Below are 10,152 nucleotides of genomic sequence, written 5' to 3' on the forward strand. Positions count from 1 at the left end.
AATAAGGAATGAGACTAACCATTCTTTGAGCCATCAGCTGTTTGATATGGTTCAATGAGGAGGAATTGGGTTGTGGATTTGTGTGTTGATCTTGATAAACTTGCCTTGCCTACAGTAGGTAAGAGAAATTCAATTAAGTTGAATGGATCCAGAAAATTTACATACAACCAACTTAGTAATTCAAATCACATAAAAGTCAACTCTACAAACTGACGACTTTATAAAACCCGAAATGACACATGTAATGCATGCAAAATTGCAAATACACCTATATGCAAAATGTGTTGTTCAAAAGCAATCTTCCTGTTATTGCACGCAAGAACATGAGCCTTTTTAAAATTAGAGGACTAAAGTTGTTGGTTGTCATTCTTTGGGTGTCTAGGGAATCAGCTAAAGAGCCGTAAAGGACAATGATGTAGACAGACCTAATTTCTGTCCACCTTCAATTCCATCAACTAAGAAAGTTGTCATCCAAGTTAGTTTCATTTTTCAACTCGTTGAAAGGTTTAAAAGTTTTAGTCCTTATGCTTAATCCTGTTAAGAAAAGTTCAAACAGTTCTGAAACCCACTTGTTCCTGAAATAGATCTGACACAAACAATTCAGATTTCAAGCATGAAGAAGATAGGAGGCCAAGCTCTAACCTTTACAAATTTGGCATACATTTTGATATTTGGGAACTCCAATTTACAGCAAAAACAGAAGCTGCTCCTAGATCTGTAGTATGACACTAAGATTTGATCGTTATCTCTGAAAAATAATGAATAACATAGGCTGTCCATCAAACACTAAGAGTGCAGTAATGGCATGGAGCATAAAATCCAGTTGCTGCAATAAACTGATGTATAAGGGACATATATCTATTTCAATTTTATAAACTGATAACACCATATATAATGATAGAAGTTAGGTCCTATATATGAAGGTATGGATATTATCATCAGAACACAAATTTACATCCTTTTAGTTCTGATTGATAACCCCAACTTTCAGATTTCTGCAATCTAGTTTTACTCAAGTCAGAAAGAATACAATTAGAATAGCAGTTTTACTCTACGAAAATTTTTACTGTCAAATACACTACATACCAACAGGTCCAACACTACTAAGACACTCGGGAAAGAGACCGTATGTAGCCATGAAATGTCATCTCAAATCCATGTAACAGACAGTTCCTAGCTGATGTTCTTGACACTTTCCTACTAACCAACTTGTCATATCAGATGGTGATCGTCGATACTGGCATAATGGTTAATAAACATCTTAATCTCAACATTAGTGCTAAATGACAATATCATTGACCAAACAAGTCCCTACTAACAGTATCAATCTACAGGTCAAGATCAGAAGGAAAGAAAATCCTACATATATGATTATAACTGATTACTGCAGATAGTACGCATCATTTGGATGCTGCGATTCTGATAGAATTAAATCAGAGCTATAAAACACAAATTTGCCAGATTTTGCTAGCACAAAGTGCTCATGTTCAACATATGCATAGCGATGTTGGGTATAAATGGAGTCTAAACTTGATGACGTACGCTCTTAATAGGCATGGTATATCGCTGCCTTCAACCAGCAACCTCAGCTCAGAGGTATGTAAGATATTTCTACACCCGGAAAAAATAGTTTTTTGAAACTTTTAAGAATTTTGTAAGTCTTTAAATTTTCGCCGCACCTAGCTAGATTTCGTGGTTATATATTAGCACTGAAGGTGAATATAACCATTCAATCTCAGAATTTTCTTATGCTTACAAAACTAAAATCGATTGACATGGATCAAAGAGCTTGTTAACTATTTCTCAATACACTTCTCCTGTCAACAAAACAAGACAAAGTGTGGCTTATCAGCTGCTATAATATTGAGTCTTAGCATACACCTACATACAATGCTGAGTGTTTTATTTCTAAGTAATGCGAAGCAGATATTATGTGCTGCTGACCAACTTGTCCATTTTTCAGCCAGGAAGAAGGGAAAAAAAAGGCTCAGGGGAATAATGCTAGAATGCATAAGCCTCTCAATATATCATAGTCGACAATTGTGATTGTCAAGCATTTAAGCTGGCTGCATGCTAATGACGGGATTAATTACTCTATTTATTGAATCAAATACCTTTAAAAATAAAAATAAAAAAACAAGTTGATTTGATTCAGCATCACTCCTAAGTCCTAATACACACAGAGGACCTAGCCAAGTGACAAGCATGTATTGTCAAGGTCACAAGTATGTGAGTTTGAGTTCAATGGCAATGAATTTCTGATACACAGGCTCAATTGCTTTGGCGCACTACTCAAACCAAATATAGGAATTTACATTCTTTTTATGATCTATCAAAGGGTCTCTCTACATGTCCACTTTGTCTTTCTTTCTAAGCATTTCAGTCTTCCCTTCCCTAGTGTTTCCAGCTTCCATGAAAGTTTTGTACATATTACGTATAATATCAAATCAAAACTTCTACAAGAAAGACTTCTCCAAGACAAACCATGATGGCAACCTTACTCTCTATTTCCTGCAGCCACTCCAAATGTGAAGCAGAAAGTGTGTAGATTGGTAACTAAGGAAATGGAAAGAAATGAATCAATGATACCTACCTTCCAAGCAGGCAACGGTATCTGCAGACCGAACAACAGCAAAAGACTTAAGAACGGGATTGTGACACTGAGCAATGGGAAGAGATAGTTGAGTGATCTTTTTCCTTGTTTGAACAGTCTGGGGCACAAAGTGAAGGAATTTCTTTGCCAAAGAAAACAAATAGAGGAATAGCAGGCCCTCTTTGTGGACTTAGGCCCTCAAGATATCAATTATGCGTATACATATGGTAAGGAAAGTGACTCATTAGTAAAGCAATGAAGCATGATAGAGAACCCTACTAAAATGAGCATAACCCATAATTTGACTTGAGCAAGATCATGAAGTCTTGGTACACAATCACATGTTCAGTCCCCAATTGGCAATAGCATCAAACTTATACCTTTTTATCTACCATCTGTACATTAATAAGTTGAGGATGTCCAAGAATTGTGTCTACCAGTCACCCTGAGAAGAATGTGATGAAAATAACCTGCGACATTATATGATGGAAGACCCAAGCTAAGCCAAGGCTGGAACTGCACCGCCTAGTAAATGGAAAATCAAAGTTTCTCAAGTTAAGATTAAGGAAAAAATTAAAGACAAATGAAGGCACCAAGTGCAAGAGTAACAACTCAAGGATGAACACAAACAGAAAAACAACCAATTGCATAACCAAGTTACCAAGGTTTAATATGTTAGGACAAAGCAGGTATGAACCTAAAGCCACTAATCACCAGCCACCAGCCACCAGCCACCAGCCACCAGAAATCAATACAACCATTATCAAAAGGGCAAGGGCTGAGCATACCAACAAGATTCAGAATAATACAACTGTCATATGGCACTCAAATCAGCTAAATTACAAGCAAATTATCAACCAACTTCCAATGTGTGTTTTCAACTTGCAACAAAATCTAGAAAAGGTCCGAATTGAATCCTTTTTATCAAGTGCAGAACTACTATTTTATATCTTTGTCTTCTTTTCCTCAAGTGCATGATTACTACTTGTAGTTTTTAGTATGTTGTTTTGTTGAAGGAATCTGGTGTAAGATATTGCACTGGATCGGGATTTCAGGGCTAGCCTATAGCTAGGAGAGTAAATGGAAAATGGCAATTAGAATTATCAAAGGGAAAGCAGCAGAGAAAACACTCTACTTGGTTTTTTTATTTGGGTTTGTCTGACGTATCAAAAGGCTTGAGGTGCACTGAGGCAATCAAGATCCTTCAACGCCTTTTGATTAGCCCATAATTTAACATCATTTAGTTGAATATTGAGATGCAATTGCATGTAATATTAGAGCAATCACTTGAATCTCATATAGTTTGATTCTTACTTGTGTACAATGTCACTTTCATAGATTATTCTGTGATCTAGATATTTTTAAGCACCTATAGATGAATACAAGAATCACGGTACTTGGCACTTTTCACATGACATATAATAGACCCAAAACACGTTAAAATCAAGGAATAAAGTGGTAACAAAAGATAAACAGAAACTACAAATGTTACACTATTTTGTCCCTATCTTTATAATTACAAATGATCTTGCTGTAAGGCCAATTAGGGTGAAAAGTTTAGCTTAACAGCTTTCCAATGATAAACTTTAGTCTAAGCGTCTCAAACAAAGCTTTAATTCAAAAGTTATGGGCAACGTGAACAACCATGCATTTCCTAGTTGCATCCAGACCACCTTGCACAACTGTGCCATACGTGCCGAACTCAATCCTTGTTTACAGCATTGCTAAGTTGGTATATACATTCTAAAGACCTGTAAATACTTCCTTACCCAATTTTAGAGGACAACCGTTAAATTTTCCTTCTCATTTAATACTTTATGCTTAAGTTTTGGGACTGAATTTGGATGATTTATTTGTTCTTTAAGATACTCTACAATTAACTAAATTTGTTATTCTCTCTCTCTCTCTCTCTTTTCTTGCTTTATTTTTATGATGTTTACTTTTACGCCTTGTTTAACATCTTTAACTATGCTAGAGTGATTTATTAATCTAGGGTTTGGCTAACCCTAACTATTGATTTAATTGCATGAATTACTGAATATATAAATTTATTAGATTTAATGTTCCTGCTTATTTAAATTGTTTGTATTTTGAATACTAGATTGGATATAATTAATATGGAAATGAATCTTTATGTCTATATTAAAATAAGAATTGTATCTAGATGGAATGTGTTGAATTATAATATATATATATATATATATGTATGTATATATTATATATACTGTATACGCACACACACACACAAACACACACACACACACACACACACACACACACACACATCTTTCGGGGCATTGGGTATGACAGAAGGGGCTAACAGGGATGCAAACGAGTGATAAGGATAGGAAATTGATAGATTGAATGATACAATAAGTGTTTTCCTTTGATTGTATAAGTTGGTAATAAGGATGGATAAGTAACAAGATTATAAATATATCCTTAATAACACTACCCATCTCTCTTTCTTCCTTCCTTTTCATAAATATACCCTTAATAACATTGCCTTTTTATACTTCTTCCCCTTATAGCACCCCCCTCCCTAGGTATAAGAGGAGGTTTTATCCCTAACCCTATCCTCTATAATTCCCACCCTCCATAATATAACACAAACACTTAGGCCTTATTCTTTTGAACAGGATGAATTTGAATTTAACTGAATGGAATTAAATTTCAAATAGAAAACTAACTAGACTAGATTGAATTGAACTGAAAAAGAAAAGAAAATTAAAAAATAAGTCCAAAATACCAAGGCCTTATTCTTTTACCACTTCCTTATCCTTAACTCTCATCCCTTATCTCCCTAAACAAACAACCCCTGTGGAAATAAGAAAACAGCAAAGTAGATTGAAAGAAAAATAAAGTGCTATACTTAAAATCTTAGGGGTCGTTGGTTCACTAAGCTGGAAAAGATTGGTATGGATTCTCATACTAAAGTGGTATAGATTCTATATCCCATACCAATCTAAAGTTGTTTGGTTTAATCATGGAATAGATTCTCATACTTGAGTGGTAGTATGGATTATGAATCCTTGGGAGGTGGGTATGAGATTCCAAGGGAATGAGATGGAGTTAGAACCCCCCAAGCATGAGATTCCATACTTAAATAGCCCAACCAAACAAATGAAACCATGGAATGGATTCTAAATGAATTCCAACCCATTCTAAGAAGTTCATTGAGTTCATGATATTAGGTGTGATTGCACATTAGGGAAGCCATTGATACTCGGAAGAGGGTTATTAACCTATGGTTTAGCTAATTGGGTTAGCAACAAAAAAAAGTATCACTTTGAAAGTCTAACAAGACTGGCATTCACACAAACACCCCTACATAAAAAGTTGTCATTCTTGGAAACATACAATAACAGCCCGACAAAACAAAAAATTAAGTATAGCATGCTGCCTAAAGCCCACTAGTATTCAGCCTCTTTGCCTTTATATCACAAAATGCAAAGCACCCAACTCCATATTCCCAATACAAAAAACAAAAAGAAATTGCGGTTAGACCTATAAACAGGACAATTTGATTGGTTTGGATCATGTGTGTCATAAGCTGAAGCTCGAAACTTAAAATTCCAGGTCAATTTATTTGTACTTCTGACCAGCAAACAGACAATTTCAAGTTAATAAACTTTAAGTGATCTCATTTACTTCGTATATTTTATAACCCAAATCAATCATACCATCCTTTAGTCTTTGTCAATAATGAATGTTCAATTGGAGCTACATTTTCAGTTTCAGAGCAAAAAATCCATACCAATATAACAAATTCATATTTTAGTCAATACATGTTCATTTTCAGTTACATCATCACATAACAAACATCAAAATTCAAGCAAATTAAAATAAAGCAAAGGCATTTTACCATAATTAATGCATAACGCACTTGTTGTGCCACCAACAGCAGATCAACCTGAAATAGTGAAATTATTTACAAAATTAAGGCAGATATTGAACCATTTAATTAAATTCAAAGATAAAGCTAAAATTAAAAGAATCAATTACTAAATAAAGGAAATTTTAAAAATATTTAATTAAAATTTTGAAAGTAATGTGCATGTCTATATTTTGAAAGCAATACAGGGTACAATCCAACGGCTAGTTTACTGTATTTTTCCCAAAAAAATTCAATTGAAAAGTGAAAACTAATACAAGTAATTATTTGATAAAAAAAACAAACCGAAAAAGAATTAAACTGTTTTTTTATTATTAATATTTATGTTTACCATATCTTTGGAAGGAAGAACATCGCAATGTAGACATTGAGAGGAATCAAGAAGTTGGAATTTGAAGGATTCATCGACATTACACCTTCTTGAAACCCCTAATCCCTCTTTTGTTGTTGATGTGCTGCCTTTAATGAGAACTGTCGAACTGGTGGTTCACAGCAAAGAGAAGGGGGACTAGCGACGGACCGACGGTTGTTTACTTTGGACATGTACAAAATGCCTGTTTATGCAGCCACAATTACTCCGCAACATTAAACGTGCATAGTCACACTACTATACGGCTAGAGGTGTCAAAACCGAACCGATTCGAAAAAAAACCATCCGTTTCGAACTGTAATCGATCCGATTTGATCAGAGAAATTCAAGACTCAAATTCGATCTGTAACCGAACTTAACTCAACCTGAATCCGAATTTGACCCGATTTGAACTTAACCCGACACCGATTTTATCCGACTTGAACTCAACCTGAAACCGATTTGACCCGACTTGAACTCAAACTGAACCGATTTGACTCGACCTGAACTCAATCCGAACCGAAATTGACCCAACAAATACTCGATTCAATCCGATCTGTTTTTAATCCGAACTGATATTAACCCGACCCGATTTTAACCCGAATTGATTTTGACTAGACATGATTTCAAACTAACCATAATTTTAAACCCAACCCATTATTTACCTTTTTTTTTACTTAAACATATATTAATGACACAATTAGGGCAGGAAAAGTGACACATGAATGACTTGATATCGACCAAATAAAAGATGAAAAAAAAAAAAACTCAATAAATACTCTAGTTTTAAAAATGTACTTATTTGGATATTAAATTTGATCAACCCAACCAAAATTCAGCCAAACACAAAAAGTATTTGTATCATAATGGACCAAATACTGAATCAACCTTGTTAATCAAACTGAATTTAACAGAACCGAAATCAACCGAATCGGAACCAACCCGATCCTAAGTCATCCGACCCGCAACCCAGTCAAACTCGTTTTGAACCCGATCAGAATTTATCCGAACTGAATATGAATCAATCTAAAGTTGACCCGACCCAAACCCAGTCAGGACCCGACAGATCTTGACCCAAATTTGACCCGACCTAAAAGTGACTCGACCCGATCCGACCAAGTCAAAAGGGTAATTGTGAACCGAATATACCCAACCCGAACAGACCCGACTTGTCATGGATCAACCCATACTCCATCCGGTTATCTGAATCGACACACCTCTAACTATGGCCCTGTTCGGCGTAACTTGCGGTAGCGGTAACTTTTAGCAACCAAGTAATATAACGAGTAGCTATCAGTTAATAGTAAGTACTCCCTAAGAGGTAATAAAGTCATGTGAGGTCTTGTTGGATTCATCTCATTGTATATTCTATTATCAAGTTTTTATTATTTTTACGCGTAAAGAAATAAAGTTATTTACATTACAAGACGTGTTTCAGAGACTGTGCAAAGTCCAATGGGGCAAAAAAAAAAAGAGACATATGGAGTAGTAAGGTAACCTCCAACTAGCGGTGTGAGTGTTTGGCAAATGTAGCAGTTGAAATACTAATTAAAGTATTGTTTTAAAAAGTAACCAAAATTTGACAAACGCTACCTGCTATCTTTGAAACGCTACTATTTTAACATTTGAGAAAACTTACCAAAACATTTACCTCTAACGCTAACCTCTATCAAACCACTACCTTACAAAACACTCTTAATTTGGTCAAAACAGTAATCGCTACTTCAAACGCTACCACCAAGCAAGGTCTTACTCACAAAATAAAAGGGCAAATTCTAAAGAACATGGACTAAAGAACACATAGAAGGATGTAAGATATAATAAATATACTTCATTGAACATATACATTAAAAACCAAAAACAAAAATTAATTATAAAATGTATTTTTCAAACCTGAAATAGCACGTTTAATCTACTAAAAATCAAGAACATAGATTGTCATTTTAACCAAGTGTATCATGAGCATAAAACTCTTGAGTGCACCATCTAATTTGCAAATAGCTTGAAAGTGCATTTGAGTGTTCGAATAATTCATTTGATTTTTTATTATTTTATGTATAACACATAATTATATCTTCTTTTTTTTTCACAATGGTCAACTTACTCTTACTAGATATTATAATGTGTTACATCATAAAACTCCATTAACATGTAAGAGGTACCTTGGCGATGTCATTAAATGTCAAATCATATCCTGTCGTAAAGGCACTCAAATATTGATCTTTAATTTTAGAATTCGTTTCCTCAATACTTTACTAAATTCGATGGCTTATTTAAGAATGACTTGGTTATTATTGGATTCATTTGATGGGATTAAGGTAAACTTGACTCTTCTTGCATGCAATACTTTTGAGGTTGACTCCTTTTTTGCAATGTCAATAACTCTTCACAATAGAATCCCAATGAATTGGAAAATATGAATCAAGTTCCATTGAAAAGTGACAATCTAATTATTCTTATTATAAATGATCCCTTTAAAAATCCTCACATAATCGAGGAATACAATACCTCCTTTGAATATCTTTGAAGAACAAAATATTCAAAGAAGCAAGTAAAAGCAAGCTGATTTGATGGAACAATGTGTCAAAGTGCCTATGAAGAGGAAAGCTTGAACTTGAAGTAATTAATTAAAAAAAATAAAAAAATTAGGGTTCTAGTAAGCAAATTAGAAAACTAATCATAATTATCTAAGTAATGCTTAGTTGAGCTTTACAAAAAGTACTTATAGTCTAAGAACTTGAAATCCATAAACTAAGAAAATAGATTGCAAAACCTCACTCCAGAGACCACGCAACCTCACATGCGAGAAGAGGGTTGAAAGTATTTTAAAAGTTGTTGTGCCAAAGGAAATTGGCTTTAGATCGGACGGGCATGCAATGTGTTGATGATAAAACTCTAATGCTCCACTGCATGTCTGCATCCTACGTCTAGATACCCACGCAACCCACTCAATCGACACGGTGGAGGTTGGATATAAAAGTATTACTTCCATATGGCTTCCCAAACCTCGCTTGATCATGTCCAAATTAAAACTTTGTTGGACGAGAACTTTCATTCACTGACTTATGCAATCTCTCATGACCTCTTTTTTAAGGAGAAAATGATCGAAAACTTCTAGATTCCTACAAAAGTCAAATACATCTTAAGAGCTAAAAAATGCAAGTGAATAGCTAAGAAATGAGGGCATGATAACAAACCTAATCTTTTGCTTTAATTAAATTGTAGATTAATGTTTTTCTTTAATTATTTACAAGAATGAGTCAATTGTCTCTTAGTTAGAGATTAACTTAATTTTCTTCCCTTAAAAAATTAATT

The 10,152-nt window shown here is 34.4% G+C and overlaps 1 long non-coding RNA gene across 1 annotated transcript; it reads right to left on the reverse strand.

Moving 5' to 3' along the window:
- Positions 1–2,067: 2,067 nt before the first annotated feature.
- On the reverse strand, positions 2,068–7,021 carry LOC110730733. Its single transcript, XR_002513148.1, has 3 exons — positions 6,820–7,021; positions 6,459–6,506; positions 2,068–3,118 (listed from the first exon to the last, which is right to left on the reverse strand). It is a non-coding gene; the product is annotated as an uncharacterized LOC110730733 (long non-coding RNA).
- Between the last annotated feature and the right edge of the window lie 3,131 nt (positions 7,022–10,152).

The sequence above is a fragment of the Chenopodium quinoa genome, unplaced genomic scaffold (assembly GCF_001683475.1).
Source record: "Chenopodium quinoa cultivar QQ74 unplaced genomic scaffold, ASM168347v1, whole genome shotgun sequence".
Classification (NCBI taxonomy): domain Eukaryota; kingdom Viridiplantae; phylum Streptophyta; class Magnoliopsida; order Caryophyllales; family Amaranthaceae; genus Chenopodium; species Chenopodium quinoa.